At 44.9% G+C, this 21,623-nt stretch overlaps 1 protein-coding gene across 11 annotated transcripts in view; it reads left to right on the forward strand.

The window, feature by feature from the left end:
- Positions 1-21,623, forward strand: part of PITPNM2 (phosphatidylinositol transfer protein membrane associated 2) — a 181,442-nt gene that overhangs the window by 34,827 nt on the left and 124,992 nt on the right. Inside the window, exon 1 of one of the 11 annotated variants that reach the window (XM_033136273.1) lies at positions 6,494-6,593. The exons of the other annotated variants lie outside the window; for them this stretch is intronic. The gene's annotated coding sequence lies outside the window, so the exon portion shown is untranslated. Of the gene's footprint in view, positions 1-6,493; positions 6,594-21,623 lie in introns of those variants that run through there. 11 annotated transcript variants of the gene reach the window in all.

Here is a 21,623-nt window from a genome sequence, read left to right on the forward strand (position 1 = left end):
AGGTCGATCCTTCTCACAAGTTGTTAAAGGTCCAGGTTGAATGCTGGATTTCTCCAGGCTGTCCATGGCAAGAAGTTCTTTTGGTGTTATTGTCGTGCGGATATTGGAGGGGCCAATTTCCTCATCTCCAGTAATACTTGAAGGGGAAGCGTGGAATTGCCCTGTTGTCTTATTGCCCTGTTGTCTATAATACTATGGAACATGCACTAGCATATAAATAAAGCAAAAAGCAAATGCATCAATGCAATTCAATACAAACGCATAGTGATTTGCGGTATCAGAAATAGCTGCTGAGCATCAGCCCTGTTCCAGTTGAGATAAACTGGGAAGAGGCTTTTGCACTAGTTCATCAGCAGGAAGACCTTTCCTAGTAAGAATATGAGAAGAGCCTGCTGGATCAGGCCAAAAGCCTCTCTCGCCCAGCATCCTGTTCTCACAATGGCTATCCAGAAGCCCCAGAAGGAAACCTTCAAGCCGGACCCAAGCACAAGAGTCCACTTCCTTCCTGTGGCTTCTAGCAACTGGCATTCAGAAGCATTGCTGCCTCTGACAGTGAAAGTAGACCATAGCCATCCTGGCTAGTAGCAATTGATAGCCCTCTCCTCCTACATGAGTTTGTCTAATCCCCTTTAAAGCTGTCCAAGTTGGTGGCCATCTCTGCCTCCTGTGGGAATGAGTTTGTAGTTTTACTATACCCTGAATGGGAGGATTATGGGGTTGTGTTTGTTTTTATTATGTACAGTGGTACCTTGGGTTAAGAACTTAATTCGTTCCAGAGATCCATTCTTAACCTGAAATGGTTCTTAACCTGAAGTGTGCTTTTTCTAATGGGGCCTCCTGCTGCTGCTGTACCTATTTACGTTCTTATCCTGGAGCAAAGTTCTTAACCTGGAGCAACCACTTCCTGGTTAGCGGAGTTTGTAACCCGAAGCGTCTGTAACCCGAAGTGTCTGTAACCCGTGGTACCACTGTATTTTGTGATTTTTATATTGTGATTTTATGTTGTGAACTGCCCTGAGAGCTACAGGTATATAAATTTAATAAAGAACAACAGCATTGTCTTTTCTTTAGTCTGTCCTGAATCTTCAACATTCAGTGTCACTGGGTGTCCACAAGTTCTATCCACTCTCTACCCAGCATGCATCATCTTACAAACTTCTGCCAAGTCACCTCTTGGACACCTTTTTTCTAAACTAAAAAAGTCCCAAATTCTTCAACCTTTCCTCCAAGGATAGGTTTTAGTCTTAGTTTTTAGTATTGATTTTTTTTTCCACTTTTGAAGAGAGGAATCAAATTATTTCTATGTTGTTTCCAGAGGGGTGGGTAAACAGGTTCCATAAAGGGGAGGAGAATATTGTTGTTTTGTAAAGTTTTTCTCTGATTTTTCCAATAATTGGTTGCACATTTGACTACTTGTGTATCATTTCCATACTCCAGCGGACTGTCATTTGAGGTCAAAGTGTCTGAAGCTGTTGCATGCTCCTGTCACATTTTGTTAGTATGCAAACCCTCTTTTATGGTCATGTTTCCATACTTCAGGCAGGGCCAGTGCAGTAAGGCATTGACATTCCCCTTTTGTCAACAGAGGTTGAGTAGGACAGAAGCAACTGGCTGGCAGGCTATGGACTAGTGGCTAAAACACGGTTTTCATGTTTCCTGCTGAGTTAACTTGAACTCATTTGTACAAAAACAGGGTACTTCCAGACAGGTGTTTGTAGTGGGACAAATGCCTCGTGCATGAAAGGGTGTTTTTTGGGGGGGTTGGGGGGGTCACCCATATTCTGCTTCCCCTTTAATGCAGATTTACCCTATCCAGGGAAAATCAGATAAGTAAAAGAAAAAACTTCTGTTGCCAGTGACCCTCTTGCAAATATCTCAATAACCCGTTTGGAAAATCAACCCTCCATGTGTAAGCACACTTGGAGACACATAACAAAATCATTCATGGGTTGCCTCAAGACTGTTAGCCCTTTTCAGGAATGATTCAAGTGCGCACTGGAAAAGTAGGTTTGTGCAATTAAAGTGGACTGAAGTGCTCTGTTGCCCTGGCACAACGATGTTTTTTAAAAAAACAGCCTGATTTTTTGTGGTTGGGCAAGTGATGGGGAAACACTGAAAAGTGTAGGATGAACAGTGTATTAATGGGAAGGCACATAAACACCCCAGGGGCAAATCAGGATGAGTGCTCATTGTTACATAACCCCCCCCCCCAAACAAATCAAAAGCATTCTCAGTAAAGACCATTTGAAGTCTGTCATATTCCCTGCATAACATTTGTGCAAACAAATCAGGATAAATAGATTGTTGTTGTTTGCTTGTTATTATCTAAATTTCAATACAGTACTCCCCTTCACCCGAGGAGCACAGGGAGGTTTACAGTATACAAACACAAAATGCACACCATAGTAATAAATAAAAATAATACCCCTCCATAGTTCAAAAGGCCATAGATTGTTTAATTAGCCAAATGCCTGGGTGAAGTTTTTGCTTGCTGCCTAATGATATTGACCACGGGATGTGTACGTTCGGGTTACGCACCGCGGCGACCTGGAAGTAACGCAATGTGTTACTTCTGAGTTTGGCGGTTCGCGCATGCGCAGGTGCGTCAAATGACACCACACGCATGCGCAGAAGTGCCAAATTGCTTTGCGCACATGCGCAGATGTGGGGCTTCATGATATGGACGTCACAGGTTACAAACGGGGCTCCGGAGCGGATCCCATTCATAACCAGAGGTACCACTGTAAAGGTAAAGGTACCCCTGACCATTAGGTCCAGTCACAGACAACTCTGGGGTTGTGGCGCTCATTTCACTCTATAGGCCAAGGGAGCCGGCGTTTGTCCGCAGACAGCTTCCGGGTCATGTGGCCAACATGTGTCGGGATAACCAGCTTCTGGGATAACCAGTCGTCTGAGAGCCTGCTCCGGCTGGTTATGATGGGTCCGCTGGTTATGAAGTTTTCCTGAAGGTCGTGAGGTGTTTTCGGGAGTTGCAAAGGTTCTGAAGAGGATAGGATAGGCAGCAAGAAATAGAGCAAAAGGTGTGGCCGAAGGCAGGAAAGAGGCCAAATAGAAAAGAAGACTGCAGTCGGTAGTTTCAAGTGCACTCAGTATGAGTGAGCTCTCTGTCTCTCTGTCGTTCCGCTCATCTTGTCTCGCTGGGCTTGTCTCGTGCTACTCGTTGCGGAGCTAACAGGAGCAGGGCTATTTATTAGCAAATTATACAGCGTCATAACATAAGCATTAACCAATAACAGCATTGCAATAGTCAGTGTTTCCGGGCGGGAAACAAGTCCTGTGACCGTTACCAGGAGGCTTCCTGGCGCGCTTTCGAGCAGGCGCGGAGGGATTCAGGCACCAATCTCCGGCCAGATCTTCTTTCCTTCCGTGCAGTAGCGCGGAAGGATAAGTAAAGCGGCAAATGCGCGGGAAAACCCAAAACGTATTCCCACAAACATGACTAAGCCACTTCTGGCGAACCAGAGCAGTGCACAGAAACGCCGTTTACATTCCCGCTGGAGTGGTACCTATTTATCTACTTGCACTTTGATGTGCGTTTGAACTGCTAGGTGGGCAGGAGCTGGGACTGAACAACGGGAGCTCACCCTGTCACGGGGATTTGAACCGCTGACCTTCTGATCAGCAAGCCCTAGTCTCTGTGGTTTAACCCACAGCACCACCCGCGTCCTGAAAAGTTAGCAGGTGCCTAAATCTGAGGCCCTCTTTGAGCTTGGGGCAGTGGAGTGTGGTTGCTGGTGGCCTCCAGCTCTGCTCTGCTCTGCTCTTTCTGCTTTGTAAGTATACTGGGTGCTCCAAAATGCCAACCCAATACTGCTGCCCCTTGAACTTCTCACTGCTCATGCGATGATAATATGGTGCACAGGGGAGGGACGAGGGAGGTACTAGGATGTTGTGGTACCCATTTGCTGTGAGGGCTGCTTTAAAGAGAATCTGCCACTGGGGAGATGCTGGATCGTTCGCAGTGTTACCTGGCAGTTCAGTAAGAGAACTGGAGGAGGATCCTTTTGTAATGCGGGTTTAAAAAAACCTCATCTGTCTTCTTGTAGATCCTTAAATGACTTGTTGCTTGGGAAAAGTAAATATAGCCAGGAGAGCAGATGGAGAGCTTCTTGCTGCAGCTTGCGAGTTGAGGTTTGTTAACAGATGTTTGTGACATGTTTTTTTACTCTCTTTTTTGTATTTTTAAGTACTGATAAAGAAATGTTTGCTTTTTCATCTATTGTCACAATTTTTCTCCTCTTTTTAAATGTCTCTGCTAGATTGCAGTCTTAATACAGTTCCCCATCCAACTCTTCAGAAATATAGAAAGCTGTTTTGTACCAATTGCGTCTTGCTCCATATTGTCTACACTGACTGGCAGTGACTCTCTAGGGCAGGGGTCAGCAAACTTTTTCAGCAGGGGGCTGGTCCACTGTCCCTCAGACCTTGTGGGGGGCCAGACTAGATTTTGGAAAAAAAGGAAGAAGAACGAATTCCTATGCCCCACAAATAATCCAGAGATGCATTTTAAATAAAAGGACACATTCTACTCATGTAAAAACACACTGATTCCCGGACCGTCCATGGGCCGGATTGAGATGGCGATTGGGCCACATCTGGCCCCCGGGCCTTAGTTTGGGTACCCCTGCTCCAGGGTTTCAGACAGGGAGCCTCTCCCAGCCGTACCTGGAGATGCCAGTGGGGGATTGAACCCGGGACCTTGTGCATGCAATTCAGGTCACATATTCTACAGCTGAGCTACAGGCCTTCCCCCCTCCCCCCCAGCTCTATTTGATGGTACAGTGCTTTCATTTTGGAAAGAGCATGGCTTTCAGTTTGCTTTCAGAAGTAAAGCAGGATTTGTGCCCCCCCATGCACTTTCCTCTCACATCTGGCTTTTAAAACAGACATTTCTGATAAGTCATAATTGAAATAAAGAGGTGTATTTGACAGTGATTTCAATTTAATGTCAAAAAGAAAATTGCATTAAATATTATGGTTCATGGTACAGGGGAACAATTATGCGGGGCTGATGTCAGGCTTCTCTTAATGGCCTCAGCGATAATTCCTATGGGACCCTTTGCTCATGTCCCCCCAACTTCAACTGAGAATTCTCTCGGAATCACGATTCTTTAAAAAGGGAGGAGGGGAGAATGATAGATCTTCCTAGCTAGATTTACTGTCTGAACAGCTTTTCTGTGATTTTTTTCACCACATGTCCTGCCCTCCCATCTTAGACCTACGGCACGTTGAGTGTTCAGTGTTATCAGTTGTCCCCTCTCCCGTTAAGTGAAACTAAAAATTAAAAGGAGAGGGAGGAGAAGCACTGCAGAAAAATCAATCTTTTTATGGTAGGAGAATCCGTGGAGTAAGAAGCAGCACAGCAGGCGGCTGAGCAAGATTGTCGTTTTTATATTTAAATACATTCAATATCAGTTTGGGGTCAGCTTGTGTGAGGGAGGGCTAAACAGCATTATATGTCAGCAAATGTTGAACTTCTGTAATGTTTTGAAGGAGGTTTGGAACCCATTGTTTAAAATGTATTTGTCATTATCAAGTTTTGTGGAAACAGCGGGTTTGATTAAATGAAATCTCCCCCACCCCCAGTACTTATTTAACAATGAATAGCATGTCTGGCCATATGGGTTTTTAAAGGTCAGATCTGAGACTTCTGGTTCTGTGGTTCTCATTGTATCACTTCCCCAGCAGGACAAATGCATGCATTGTAATTAGTTTCCTTCCTTTTCAGATTCTGCTCTGTGTGTTTTTCTCATACACACACACACACACACACACACACACACACACACACACACACAAAAACATGCACACTGCATGCACTGCAATGATCCATTGCTCTCTTTTTTTGGAGGGATTCTGTTTCACTTCTGTTGTTGAAAGTGTCAAAAAATCAAGGAAAATATGAGGTTCTTAGACAAACTGTTTCCTTTTAGCTGGTTTTTTGGTGGGTAATATATTAAATGCATTGTTGCAACAGCCCTGCATAGGGGATAAGTGCATTTTCTAAAACTCCTTATTCACTTTTAGAACATGAGCCAGCCCAGAGAGGAGTTAATAATGACTCCCACTGGTGTTTCCTTGCTTATCTTTCTGTGGATTAGAAATGTGGAAAGAATATCTACCTTAATAACTAATGACAGGAAGACAGGACTGTTTCTTCACTACAGGGTTTGGGGAGGGTCATCACTCTTCCTCAGCAGATTGAAGGAGGTTTATTACTGGAAGTCGGTCGGGTTGCAAATGGGCTGAGGGCTGCAAGCCTGGGCGTGTGTTAATGATTTTTTGGTTGTCTCTCCTTCTGCCCGGCAGTATTTTGGCTAGTGCTGTTCAGTCAGCCAGCAGGAAATGACCCTTCCTAGGACTGCATGAGCGACAGAGATGTAGTTCACAATGCTGTCTTGCGTTACTTGGATATGTTGTTGTTGTTGTTGTTGTTGTTTTTAAAAAAACCATTGCTTCAGAAACCGGCAAAGGGCTTTAGTCAGTTGGATGGCAACTTGGTTGGAGATTTAGCCTTGGATCTTCCAGGGAAGTTAATCAGAGTTAAAACAAGAAAGCCTGTTGGGGTTAAGGTGAGTAAACCAGATTTCTTTCTTGTCTGTCAAAGGTGAATATGATCTAAAATTTATTGTGGTTGTTGTTTATGCCATCCAGGTACAAATATAATGAAAGAATGCAGGATACTGCCCCAAGGAACCTACAGTATACATTTTAGCAGAGAGAGAGACAAGGCTAAGAAAGTGATGAATATCAGGGTTTAGCCTTTCTTTTAGCTGCGGATGGGTATTGTGGGGTTAAAGACTTGGGTACTTCTTCTTTTTGTATTCATCTCCCTCCTCCCCACTTCTTAATTTTCACTTGCACTACCTTCTAGGGTGCTGCTATCCAGAAGCAACTATTTGTTCCCTAGATGAACGGGCAGAGGTTCTTGCATAGGCAGCTGTCTCCTGTACATACTGTCTGTTGTTGCACGCAAAGATCTGAGGATTTTGATAGTAAATCCTACATCAGGATTAGGAGAGCAGGATGGCTGATTCTGATCTGAAGAGTGATGTAGAGGGAAATGGCGAGAATGCAAAGCAAAGCAAAGCAAAACAGCTGTTCTTCCTGAGCTCTCTTTCCCCTTTATGACATGGTCACAGGGCAACTTGCAAACTAAAAACACCATAAATGCATAAAGACACCAAACTAAACATTGGGATGATGGGGGCAGTGATGGTGCTGTAAGAAACCCTTCTGGTGGGTCAGTGCGGGTTTCCTTCCAGGGTCTAGCCAAGTTTTTGGGTGACAGAGAAGAAAGATATCTGCCTCCAGAATGAATCCTCCATGGAAGTATGTGCTCCTCTCCAGATGCACCACATGGTTTAAATACCACTGGGTTAAGTCAAAAGCTTAATAAAAAGGGGGAGCTTTGAGAAGGGAGGCAAAGGAGAGGGGACTTTAACCAGTGCTGTTTTTCTAGAAAAAGAGGTTCTGGAACTCACCATGAACGCCTCTCTTGTTCTCTTGTAATGGCAATGGGCCCACCTGAGAAGTGCCAGAACTGAGTTCTGGGAAGTTCCGGCTAATGAAAAGCCGTTGCTTTAACCTTTGTTAGTGCCTATCTCTTTCCCCTGTTTGGCTCTCACAGCCAAACATCAGGAATTTTAAAACAAAGGATTGAGGATTGAAGTGATCATTTTGTGATATTATGACTGGACAAAGCTGTATTGTAACTTTAGAATAAATGTTTTAATAAAAAACAAAGGGAAAGGGTGCATCAGGATGTTAGTGAAAACAATGAAGAGCTTTGTGGCACCTGAAACACTAGCTGAATTATTGTGGTAGAAACTTTTGTAAATATCCTAAAGTGGCATAATATTCTTTAATCATTCTTTGCTCCGGCAAATTAATTTAGCTGACCCTCTGAAAACAGAGCATTAGATCACTACTTCTGAAGACTTAGATTAGTTTCCTTTCTCTGCCACTGACTTCCTGCCTGTGGACTTGGGCAAATCACTTACTGGTTTGTTAACTGGCAAAACAAGGGAAGACAGGATTTAAAGCAGGTTTGGACCAGTGACTATCCATAGCCCTTGGCTTGAAAGGGTGATGGGTCATAGGGCTTGCTGCACCGACAGCTGTCAACTTTAAAGTCAGGTATATTTATTTTTTCAGCTGGTTTTTTTTTGGGGGGGGGGGGAAACCAACACAAAATGGATAGTCTGGTCATCTCAGATAACTGACCTGTTTACTTGCTTCAAAGGAAAGAACTGCGCTGTGTCTAAATAGATTTTTGATCTTCCATTTGGGAAGATGCCCAGAATTATTGATGGAAGGTCCCTTGTTACTGCCATAGAACTACGATTACCCTGGGGGTAGGAGCGCTCTATAGGTGCTGCAGAAGACCAATCACATGTGGTCTGAAAAATAGGGAGGGGTGGGTTGAGCACCCCTTCCCTAAATGAAGCTGCTGGTTATAAAGCTGATAGTTTAAAAATTAGGCAAGCTTTTGAGTTAAGCAGGACTCATGAGATTTGTGTTTCCTGGAAGAAGAGTTCAGTTGAGCTCCAAAGCTCACACACTATTAGTTGGTCTCAATAAACGAAGCCGCTGGGTTTCCAGCCTGACGTCATTGTTCTCGTAAGGGCAGCCTTTGCATAGAGAGCAGAGTGATGGCAGCGAAGGGCGACTGGCAGAAGTTCGTAACTGCTACATTGCTTTGATCGAAAAAAATTCTGGTCCGGCCTTTGTGATACAAGGGATAGTAAAAATATCTCTCGCAGCTAGAAGCGTATCTCTTGCTTATGACACATGATGGTTATTTTCGGCTCACTGGGGCTATTTTTATGCCTGATGCTTCTCCGTTTGAGTTTCTATGGAAACAGTGTTATTGGTATGGGTGCAGAACAGTGACCCTGGCAGATGTTGACTAAAGTGGAGGTCCCCCCCTTTCTTCATCTCCCCCCGGGCATATATTTGGGCTTGCGAGTTGCACAAAGCAACAGCTTCTTGTTGGATGCCTGTGGGGCGGCGGGTGGGGGGAGACGGGGACGTGGAACTGAGTCATTGCTGCATGTGCGGAGATGTTAATTTTTTATAGCAACTGCTGCCATAGCAACAAGGTGCTTCAATTATCAAAATTAAAACCATGAAAAGTTACCTGCATCTCCATGAGACCTATTGTTGCATGTATTAATTATGTGAGAGATAATAATAGCAAAACACAATGATATTGTTGCTCTATTCACACACCCTGAATTACAACCCTTAAGACCTGGGGCATTTCAAGAGTACAGTACAGGGTCTGGGATCAAGACTAAAGTCCTTTATCTGAAGCTGTGCTTCAAAAGCGTGCTGGGAGTAGGGAGGGGCAGATCTGCTCATTTTGGTTTCAATTTTTTTTCCATTTCCACAGCAGTTTCAGAATATATCCCATTAAATCCATCAGCATTTTAGTGTACATTTCTCCTAATTCATATATTTTGTACGTAGTTTTGCATAACATAACACATTTTTATAAACTGCTTCCCCCCTAATTCAGTGGTGTATTTTTGTATGTTGCCCCCACCGATATGTGCGATTTTATGCACACTTTACCCTCTTAAATGCATTTTTGTTCATGGAACTTGGCTGGAGATCAGCACTGGAAGGTTTGTAAAAGTCTGAATTTCAAAGGAGGCCTGCATTTCTATTCATGTGTTGTTTCAGAAAGTGCAAATTTGGTAGGTTCGCTTTTAAACAGGAAATAATTGAATTCATCTTCCACCCCCAGCTGGGAGTCTCACCTGCCTAATACAGGTTAACTGGCGTGGGGGTGGGGTGGTGGTTTAAAGCCACTTTGCTGTAAGGCTATTAAGAGCTTTTGGAACAGAGGAGCATCTGGATCTTGTTATTCCAAGAGCTCTTTGGGGTTTGGTTTTTCCTGTACCGCTGTTACTGCTTCTTGACCCTGTGCATCCCAGAAGAGCAACCAGGCCCTGGGGAGAAAACAGGTGCCCAGCAGTGCAGCTCATAATCATTTGCCTTGCACAAGAGAATTCCTGACACGTTGCCCTCAAATGTTTTCTCCTGACTAAATGGAACCTCATTGTACCGGAACAGGGTACCCCTAAATGCCAGTAGCTGGAGGACAATGAGGTGCGCCATGCTTGCACACTGCTAACACAACGCCATTGTTCAAATCTGCCATGTGATTGACTGCACTTGGGAGTACTGTGTACAGTTCTGGTCACCTCACCTCAAAAAAGATACTGCAGAGCTGGAAAAGGCCACCAAAATGATAAAGAGGTGGGAGTAACTCCCTTTTGAGGAAAGGCTGAATCATTTGAGGCTTTTTAGTTTAGAGAAAAGCCAGGAGGAGACAATATAGATGCGTATAAAGTTGTGTGTGGCGTGGAGAAAGCGGACAGAGAAAAGTGTTTCTCCCTTTCATAATGCTAGAAGAAGCTGGAGGTTGGGAAAATTCAGGGCAGGTAAAAGGAAGCGAGAGATAAATGCAATTATCCAGCAAAGTAAGATAAGTAATAGACAGTGGCGTAGCAAGGTCAAGTGGTACCCGGTGCGGAAATTTTTTTGTCCCCCCCCCATTGAAATTGAAATCTGTCAAAGAGAGCTGCGCAGGCCATCGTGATGCAGATCCTGCCTTCTTCCCCTTCCTTCCTTCCTCCTGGAAGATCTGGAGGGTGGCAATGTGAGAATGGACCTTTTCAGTGGTGACTCCCTGCTTGTGGAATGTTCTGGCACCATCATTATATAAAAATCATTTTTAACCAGGCCTTTGCCTCTTAATTATCTTTGGCTCTGAGTGGGTGGAATGTTTTAATCCTGCCTTTTAAAAATATGATTTTCCTTTAGGGTCTTTATTTTTTCTTTTATGCTGGTTTCAATGTATGTATTTGTATTGAAACATACGTATATTGAAAGTTGCTTTGAATTACCTTGGTAAAAAAAGACCAATAAATTTTAATAATAATATTAATAGTTCACTATGTCTTTTTGAACAGAATGATACAGAGCACACTTAAATACTGTGCTAAGCTAACTGTCCCAGAACCACGTAGGCCTAATCCCTCAAACTGGATTGTATGAAAATAAACTCTGAGCATAACCTCATGTAGGCCCTGTTCTAAGAGCTGCCTTGACTGCCAGTTCATTTCTGGGTCCAGTTTATAGTACTTACTTTAGTGTTTTAAGCCCTAAATAACATAGGCCCCACATAACTGAAAGACCTCCTCCTTCCCTGAAGAACCTCACAGGTGTTAAGATCAGCAGAGGGGGAGAAGCTCTTGGGATTTTCACAGCCCTCAGAATGGGGGGGGGGGCAGGCAGAAGATTGTATTCTCTGTGGAATCCCCTAAATTGTGGGATTCCCTCCTCCTCACAGATATGTGCCTGGCTTCTTCACTATTCAGCTTTTGGCAAAAGATGAAGATGAACCTCTCCACCTTGGAGATGTGTGTTTTCAGGGACCACTCTATTCCTTTGATTGTTAACTGTTTTAACTGTTTTAAATTGTAACCCAACCTGGGACCTGTTGGTAAAGGATGTGCAATTAATGATGAGTATAACTTCAGGCGCCAGGCAAAAACGTTCCTCTACAACCAGGCCTTTGCCTGACTTGATCTACGTCTTATACCCTGTTTAAAAATCTTTGGTTTTTTTTAATTGGGTTGCTGGTTTTGTTTTGATTTTATGTATTTTATATTTTATGTGAACTGCCCTGAGACCTTCGGGTATAGGGCAGTATAGAAATGAAAACAAACAAACAAACAAATAATACGATGACGACAACAACAATGTGAAATAGTAGAAATTGCTTTAGGAATGTGCATTTTTTTGTCACTAACACTAGTAATCAAGAGGAAAGGAGAGCAAAATTTTCGAGTTCGGAGGTCATCATGATTTCCAGCACTTATTTCAGCCCTGATACCTATGGTTGTTGTTGTTGTTGTTGTTTGGGGGGAGGCGGGAGGTACCGGTACTTTATTCCCATGAAAGCAGACGTGCTTCAAGAGTTAAACAACAAACTACTGACAGGTTTTTTTCATTTCCACCATACTTTTCTGCCAAACAGGCTCTCAAAGCAGTTTACAACACAAACGCAATCCATACAAACAGCGGATTATTTTGAATAAGCTGATTATTTGGATATTGTGTTTTTAGAACCAATTACTTGGTGAAAATGTAATACATCGTCTTTAAATATCACATTCTAAGAAGGCCCAGTCCTTCCTTACTCCCCCAAGAATCAATGGGATGTCACTTATTCCTGAGTTGCACCATATACAAAATAACTTAAGAAAAGCCTGTTGCACCAGGCCAGTGATCCACCTAGTCCAGCATCCTGTTCTCACAGTGGCCAAGCTCCCCTCCTGCAATTTCCAGCAGCTGACCTTCAGAAGCACAATACCAATAAGTACCACTCCAGTTTAGCAGTTTGAAAGCACGTCAAAGTGCAAGTAGATAAATAGGTACCGCTCCAGCGGGAAGGTAAACGGCGTTTCCGTGCGCTGCTCTGGTTCGCCAGAAGCTGCTTAGTCATGCTGGCCACATGACCCGGAAGCTGTACGCCGGCTCCCTTGGCCAGTAAAGCGAGATGAGCGCGCAACCCCAGAGTCGTCCGCAACTGGACCTAATGGTCAGGGGTCCCTTTACCTTTACCTTTACCTTACCACTACACTTAGGGTGACTTTACCCTATATAAGAGTGCAAAGTTTTTGAAACGATTTGGTCATCTTGTCCAACCCCCCTGCAGTGCAGGAATCTCAGCTAAAGCATCCATAGCAGATGGCCATCCAACCTCTGCTTTAAAACCTGCAATGAAGAAGAGTCCCCCACCTTCTGAGGTCATCCATTCCGCTGTCAAACAGCTCTTTCTGTCATAAAGTTTTTCCTGATTCTTAGTTGGAATCTTCTTTCTTTCCGAAAGTCTGTTCCACTGTCGAACAGCACTTACCGTCCGTTTTCATGAGGAGCTTTTTTGGCAAACTTTTTCTTAGAAATGTGGAGAACTGAACTTGTGGCTGGAAAAATGAGAAACTGAGCGAAGCCAAAATTGACAGATTCTCCCATGTTTTGGTCTGTTTACATGTCACAGCATAGTGACTCATGTCAGAAATAGGGACCCTGAACTGTTGAAGAACCTTTTCCCTTCCCTGCATCTTCCACGGCTGGATTTCCTTGGTTTGGCAGCTTACAGAGAACATCTTACGGAAGACGCTTTGCTGTATAAATGTGGGTGGCTGTTACGAAAGCTGCTTTCTCCTGCTCAAGGCAGGGCTGAACTTTCTGAGAAGCCTGGGCACAATAACTGCTATGGGTGCACCCAGACATAATATTTTGCTCCTTCTAGAAAGTGAGCATGTTGAAACCCTGTAGGCCCAGAGCTGAGATCTGCAATTTGTAAGCAGAAAAGGTCCACCTGGCGTACCTGTAACTGGGCCATACTAATTCAGGCTGCAGGACAAAGTTCCCGTGTTTGCGTCACTGCAAATATTTCCTACACAGACAAATGTGGAGGGGGAAGCCTAGCTTAATATTCTCTCCTTTACATGCTGTTATTGCAAGACCACAACATTTTGATCTGCTTGATTGATTAAACTACTCTTCTTCTTTTACTTAAAACGCCTCCCCAATTAATTAGTAATATTTTCTTTGGAAAAAGAAAACTATTTTCAATATTAAGTACTGAATATGGCATGCACCTTCTTGTTTCTTTGTTTGTTTGTTTGTTCAGTGGTCCTTGCCTGACACAGGCCAGGATTTTTTGAAAGATGCTAAGAAGGCTTCCAGAGCCTCCTGAAATTCTGCCCCTGTGGCACCTAATCCCCTTAGGCTCTTTTGAGAATCTCTGCTTTTAATTGGTAGGAGGCAAAACTAGGTCAGCTCCTGAGCTAAAGAAGTCAGACCTAAAATAGGTTTTGTCCTGTTTCCCTTCCCCCTCTCCCTACCCCTTGAAGGTGACTTAAAGGCCCCAATTGCATTGCAGGATAACTTGGTACAGTAGTTGGTGTGGGTTGATCAAGAACCACAACTCATTTGTATCTTACTGCTTTTCTTTCTAAAGCCACAGCCCTCGCCAGCCCAGCTTTGCCTGCTAATTGTGTGTTTTTGCCTGGCTGGAATGGGTCTGTGGCCTGTGATGATGGCTCTTGCTGGCCTGGGTGCTGAATGGAGAGATGCTTGTGGTGTGTGCATGCAGAAACCCCTGACTTTTGTGTGGCTGGAGTGTAACCTGCTGCACAAAGGTTCCAGGTAAGTCACGTCCCTTGCTCTGCCCGCTTTTGCCTCTGGCTTCACCCACCATTAGCATGTGACCCCAGAAGGTTGCCAATATGGGAATGAAGCCCTTGTTCTTGAAAAGTTTCCCTATTCCTGATTTGTAGTATACTAGAAGGACACGGGTGGCGCTGTGGTCTAAACCACAGAGCCTAGGGCTTGCCAATCAGAAGGTCGGCAGTTCGAATCCTCGCGACGGGGTGAGCTCCCGTTGCTCAGTCCCAGCTCCTGCCCACCTAGCAGTTTGAAAGCACGTCAAAGTGCAAGTAGATAAATAGGTAGCGCTCTGGCAGGAAGGTAAACGGTGTTTCCATGTGCTGCTCTGGTACACCAGAAGCTGCTTAGTCATGCTGGCCACATGACCTGGAAGCTGTCTGCAGACAAACGCCGGTTCCCTCGGCCTATAGAGCGAGATGAGCGCCGCAACCCCAGAGTCGGACACGACTGGACCTGATGGCCAGGGTTCCCTTTACCTTTACCTTAGAAGCAAACTCATCCTCCAGTTCTAGATCTCATGTTGCCATCTGTGTAGAAGAGGGGAAGAATTAGCAGGTTTGGGGGGAAATTAAAGGTTTGTTGATGTACTTAAAAAGTAAGTAAGTAAGTAAGTGGTAACCCCCACTCCACCCCAAACGGCTCAGTGAGGGGACTGAGTATGCAGTGACTCTCTCTCCCCCTCTCTCAGTGTGTGTGTGTGTGTGTGTGTTGAAATGAAACAGAGTATGCTGAAAAATGACATGTCTGGCTAGCTGGCTGGAACCTTTGTCCGGAGCACTCTAAACTGCAACATTTTGTTGCAGGTCCCAACAATCACATAAAATTTATATAACCTACTTTATAGAAAACCTGACTGCTGACTGTTCACTAAGCTGGGCTGGATCTAGACCAGGCATAGGCAAACTCAGCCCTCCAGATGTTTCGGGACAACAACTCCCATCATCCCTAGCTAATAGGACCAGTGGTTAGGGATGATGGGAATTGTAGTCCCAAAACATCTGGAGGGCCGAGCTTGCCTATGCCTGGTCTGGACGCATCAAAGAAGTGTTTCAGTTTAAAGCATTGTAAATTTAAACAGGGAAAACAGGTAGAGAAAAACAGGACTCCATGTCGCCATCTGGTGGCACAATGTTATATTGCACACACAACGCATATAAATCGCCTTTGCTTTTCCAGTCTAGCTGAGTCCCTGGTGTGGTGCCATGGTTCATTCATGAACATTCCAGCTTCTGAAGGGGTGGGGAGGATCAATCATGCAACACTGACAGAACTGCTCTGAGAGAAGAGTACAGTCAATATGGCTGGGAGCTTTGTTTTTTGAAGTTTACACTATTCTTGCAGACAGGAAGGGTTGTGTGCCGTAAATGCTTCCCTGCGCTTTGCCCTTCTCACAGGAAACTTCATGAGAAGCTGGCTGGGCACTAGCAGCTCTGAAGCTCTTGACTCACTATCTTCTCTTGCCCTGCGGGAGATGATCGGTGGTGTTCTTAGAGTAAGCCAGGGACACAGGGGGCTGGTGTGGTCCAGTCCTTGAGCAGGGATGTGGAGATCCAGTGGCTCTTCAGGTTTACTCGCAAAGTGGGGAATCTGCTGGAGGGTCCCGCTCCTCTGAAATGTGATAGAACTGCTGCCTTGATTTTGTGGTGTTCAGAAATCTTCAAGAGCCTTGGATCACAGATCCTGGACATTAAAATAAGACTCAAAAGGAGCCCTGTCAAGGACTATGCGAAAGTGCCCTCAAGGATGGGCAGAAATGAAGGGTGCAGTGATGGGTTCTTGACATCCAATGAAGCAAAATGACAGAAAATTTGAGACACAGACAGACAAGTGCATAAAAGTATGAAATTGTCTACTACAAGATGTACTGATGGCTGCTAGTAAAGGGGGGTTGGACAAATTCATGGAGGATAAAACTATCAGTGGCTATGGGTCATGATGGCTGTTTGGGGTAGGATCAGCAGGCTTTCTGCCCAACCTGGTTAATCAGGAGGCTTCCTTATAATACTGCTTGCCAGTTGCAAAGACCATGTTGCATACCTGTATATATTCTTTTTGTCTGTGAGGATGCACAGATCATGGTAGGTCATTTCAGTACGGTCTTAGTCCCATCATGAGATCCCAGGTCAAATCCATAGTCTCTGAGAGCTGCATTTTTGAAAAGCAAGGATGAAAAGCACCCAAGAAACAGCCCCTGGTGCATTTCCTTTTTTTCAGCTGTTCAAATACCTCAGTTGTGACGCCAGCTGCTTCAGGTGGGTTAGGATCATTGCACGGGATTTTCACCCGATGGCAGGAAGAAACAATTACCATGTCTTACTTGCCTGCCATCTTTCTGTGTGATGAAATTAAATTAATTATGGATGGATTCTTAACCTGACACAGTTCAATGAGTGTACTGTGGAGATAAGATTCTTGTAAATGGCAACTACTATATTATCAGATCTTGGCTGTACTGAACTGCATGCTTCAGAACTGCTTGTGAGTTTGCTCTCAAAGAGGTGATGATGGCCAACTTGATGGAACACTATCACTGGATTAATTAACTCTCTCCTTTCTACATGCATTTATTTCATATACAGTATTTGAGTGCCTGCCCATAATATAAAATTATCTGGGGAGTCTTAAAATAATTGAATATAAAACCGCAGTTAGAATGGGCTGGGGTCGTTGTACAAGGCCTTTGCAGAATTTGCTCCTAGAGGGAATATTTCTCTGGATGGGATGAGGCTGAAAAACAAAACGTTGCTTCCTATTTTCTCTTTCTTAGTCTACTTGGCAGAAAATTAAGAGCAACTGTAAAGCTATCCTTTAAACACACACACACACACAAAACACACACGCACTACTAATTAAAAGCGGAGAGGGATATCCCATCAACAATCAACAGCTGAAATCAAGGCAAATGCATCTGATAGAAGCAGCCTTTTTAATGTGCAACACTTCTAGAATATACTGCTAGGAACCTTTTTTATATGCTCTGAGCTGTTGCTCTAGCAATTTTTCAATTTTATGTTGTGCAATTAAGCTACAAAGTCAAATGAATGCTAGATTGATGACTTGCTGGCTCATGTTTATCCTCCTATAGCCGTCTTCATTTCATTCTTAGTCTTCCCCCTCCCGTGCTTCTTGCACGCAGCTCTGACAGCTCTGAATACTGGGAACTCAACCACTCGCAGCTCAAACACTTTTGGAGAGACTATTTCTTTTGCAATACTGTAGACAGGCGGCGAGGCAGTGAGCCAGCTTGGCAGCAAAAGGAGCTACTGGAAGCCTGTTCAGCTGGGAAGGTTCAAGTCACCAACCTGGATCCGACTCATGGTCCACCCAGCTCCATCTGCAAGAGTATCTGGCAAAGCCAAATGGCCCCAGAGCTCGTGTGAATTGGGTCCTGCCCCACATTTCAAAACCGGCGGGTGTTGTGGGCATCTGTTCTAGTTCTGAACACATACTAAAATTTCTTCCTCTGAACAAGGCCCATCCAGTTTGTCTCCAACAGTCGCAAACCAGAAATGTGCAACCAAAGTATGATCATTATTTTTATTTATAAAATCACGTTTGTATTGCTTTTCTGCTCTGCCAAAGCCCCAAAAGCAGCTTACATAAAAGAAGAAAGCCAAACATTGCCAAGCAGCAAAATTTAAAAATAAATCACTGAAATGAATAAAGGAGTAGGGTTAGTTTTTGCTTTAAAAAAAGACTTCAATCATATATTAACTACCATCAAAAGCTGTGCAGAATAATTATGCTTTCACAGCCTGGCCTCAATGTCATCAGGAAAGAGTCCAATATCACCTCCCATCAGAGGCTGGCAGGGCTCTGAGGAGTGGGTGGAAGAGGTAGTGGGGTCGGAAACTGACCAAGGGGAAGCAGGTAGCAGTTTACGAGTCAGGAGTTGGAGGATGGGGAGGGGTCTGAGCAGTTGGAGATGGGGGAGGAAGTGCAGGATGCAGGGGAGAAGTCGGAGTTGGAGGAGGGACAGGATGTGCTAGGAGCAGAGGAAAAGACACTGCCTGAAGGGAGGGGGCTGGCAGAATCTCCTCCCCCCCACTGCCCCCCAGGACCAGGAGGGGCTTGAAGAGGCAAGCACAGCAACAACATTCGGGTAGGAGAAGTCACAGGTTGCTAGCATTGTGCCTTTAGGTGAGGATGTTTGGTTGTGGCCACACCGTTGCTGCAACAGTCTGGCACAGAGCGCAAACCCAGGGAAGGGTGCCAGCTATCTAGGCACCAGAAGTACATGTGTGCATATTTAGCTCACCTCAGGAGCTACTGTAAGTTTGTGCTTTGTCAATAATTACCGGCTGTTTGTCCTCCCTAGGCTATGCTCAGAACACCTCTTTTGGAAGGCGATTGTGGAACTGGGATGCAGCTGTGGAAAAGGCCCTGTCTCCTGTTCCCATCACCCAATGCTTTTGGGTTGTGGCACAGCCTTTGAAGCAGTCTATCTCTTTATTGCAGCCATTGGCCAATATTTAGAAAGAATATATAAAATATATAAAACAATGCCACACCAAGCAAAGCAGAAGACCATAGCAATAAAAGGAACTAATATCATACTATAAAATGCCAGGCATAGGAAGCAAAATTATAAGTTTGCTAAATTTAATCCCTAGTGAGTTTTACATGCAGCAGCACAATATTCAGAGATGGATGTGTCCTGAGCTGAAAGGGGTAAAATTAGCATAGCAGGCATTCAGCTGTCCTGGGAATTGCCATAAAAAGGTGGTGGTCTTAGATATCCTGCAGCTTCTGACATGGAGGTTCCATTTAGCCATGGTGACTGATGGGCACTTGCTGCGTTTTATATCACTTTGCTTAGTCATAAATGTTTGCTTTCCATAGGCGCTGCGTGGTAGGAGACCACACACTACTGGTGGGGATGGATGCTAAGTGTGGTCAATGGGTGTGCAAATTGCATAAGAGGATCCTGTTGGATCAGGTCAAAGGCACCTTCCTCCTGACAGTGGTCAACCAGATGTCCCTGGAAAGCTCTCAAACAGGGCATGAAGGCAGCATTCTGGTCCCCCTCAGCAACTGGGATGCTGTGGTACATTGCCTCTGAACCTGGAGGCTCCATGGGGCTCTCTTCCTCCTCCTCCTTGAATGTGTCTAAGATGATGGCCCTCGGCATGCCTCAGGCGGGTGAGTTCCACAAAGGGATGTTGTGTTGTGTGAAGAAGGCTACTCCTTTGTTCATCTTGAATCTCTGCCTGTACATTCCCATAAAGTTCTAGCCTTATGAAAGAGGAAGAAAAACTTCTCTCCACCCAACTTCTCCACACAATGTGTCAATTATATAAATCTCCATCAGCCCTTCGCCTCTGAACTAATAAGCCCCCAAAGCATTAGCCTTTCCTCACAGAGAAGAGCTTTTCCAGCTCCGAGATTTCCTTCAGGAAATGGAGACGAGGTTGTCATAAAACCAGAGTGTTGATTTGCCTCTTTTTTTACAGCCCCTATATACCCTGGCCTCTGCTCCAGTGCCTGACGTGACCAGTTTTGTCTAGACTTCAACTCTCAGTAGTGACATTTCACAAAACTGCAAGATATTGATCACGTGCCTGCTATCTATATCTGCACAGCTCTCCTTGAACAAAATAAATAAATTATTTTTCTTCTGTTAAGGCATGTGATAAAAGCCTGGCTTGGATGCTCTCACTTTAAGGTTGAACCACATGAATCCCAAACATGACTAGAGTCAGCACCCAGAATCCTCAAGGGCCCAGCATCCTAAGTCTTCCCCCTTGGCTCCCTTTGATGGGCAACTACAAACCACCGTTTTAAATTTCCTACAATGCCCTGCAGCACGCAGTGTGGTATTGCTCTGGGTATTCTGGGAAATTTAAATTGGCAGTTGTCTGGTGCCCAATGACCCCTTGGTTCCCATGGAAAGAGTGTTGCAGCCACTGTGCTAGGAGTTCTGTTGTCTTGCCAGGCAACCAGCCCCACCAGATTATAACATGATCCAGTCCTCAAAATCTTCTGGGATTGTGTGTGCATATGATTATGCATCTGCCTTGAACCGACTATGCAAGTCGCTTAAACAAAGTGCCTCTTTCAGCTTTCCTGCTGGCTCAGTTGTCCCAAAGGCCTCACCTCAGACAGGGAATTTGGGGTGAGGGGACAGCTGAGGGGTGGAATATCTTGGACAACTGCCCGAGACAAGCTGCTCTGTGGTCCTCACCACCATCAAGCTCAGTGGCAAGTATTAGGGCCTTCCAAAATGGCTACCAGAAGAGCAGGTTTCCTAGAGCTGTTCCCTCTGGCAGACACCATTTTGTTTTCTTTGGCTGTACAGGATTTGGATGCACAACAGCATCTTGGAAGTTCTTTTACTGCCAGGGGGAGAGGTTGGACACAGGTGGGGATGTGAAGCTGCTGGTGCTGGTGTTGAATGAGCTTTTGCTCTCCAGGCAGCTAGCAGAGCCGAAGGCTGGCCACACTGGGCAGGATTCAGAATAATTTGGTGACTGACAACCCTGATCTGAAAGGGAGAGAAGAATGCCTTGAGGGGCAGGAAAGAGAAAGGAAGGAATAAATAATTTCAGGCAAAACCCTTCCACAATCAAATAACACCAAGCGCCTGTCTGCTAACGCATTTACAGCATCTCTGCAAATGCTGAGTGGCTGCTGTGTCTCTCTCTGGGGGGCTATTGGTGCCGCTGCCTTGTCTCTCTCTTGCCGTCATCACCCTCTGAAAAGAAAGCTGGTGGAGCTAGACAGCTGTGCCTCCCAGATGTCATGCCAATGGAGAGGAATACGTAGATGGCGTGCAGCAGTCTAATTACTGGATTTCTTGCTGCTCTCCCTCCACCCTGCCTTTCCCCCCATAAGGATCCAGAATAACCTCTGACAGATGGGAACCTGGCAAACAGTTCCACCCCTGCTCCCCTGTTTCCCCTTTATTTCAGGCAGATTGTATCATGCCTTGTAAGATTATTGAAGGGTATGTTAGCAACTCCATGTTCTTTCTCTGAGTGGGCAGGCTAATACATCTTGTTTTTTCTTTTTTTGTAACATGAACATAGGAAGAAGTCCACTCACCTTCGGTGGGCAGTGTTGCTGCCAGGCCTCTGACCTGTATCACTCTGACACAAGTGATACAGTGAGTGGCTGGCCGGATTGCTCGGCTGCCAGTTGATTGACCATAGCTGCCAGTCTTCCATGTGCATTTCCCTGGCGGTGGGCCCAACTGGCCAATGGGAGCACTTGGGCCCACTCCCAGGCTTACATAAGTGGTGGCCTGTCCAACAGCCTTCCTTGCTTTTCTTTGCCGGATCTCCCACCCTCCCTCCCTTGATTTTCTACCTTTTACTGGCTTTGACCTTGCTATGGACCAAGTCGGC

This window comes from Lacerta agilis, chromosome 17, assembly GCF_009819535.1.
Source record: "Lacerta agilis isolate rLacAgi1 chromosome 17, rLacAgi1.pri, whole genome shotgun sequence".
NCBI classification, from domain to species: domain Eukaryota; kingdom Metazoa; phylum Chordata; class Lepidosauria; order Squamata; family Lacertidae; genus Lacerta; species Lacerta agilis.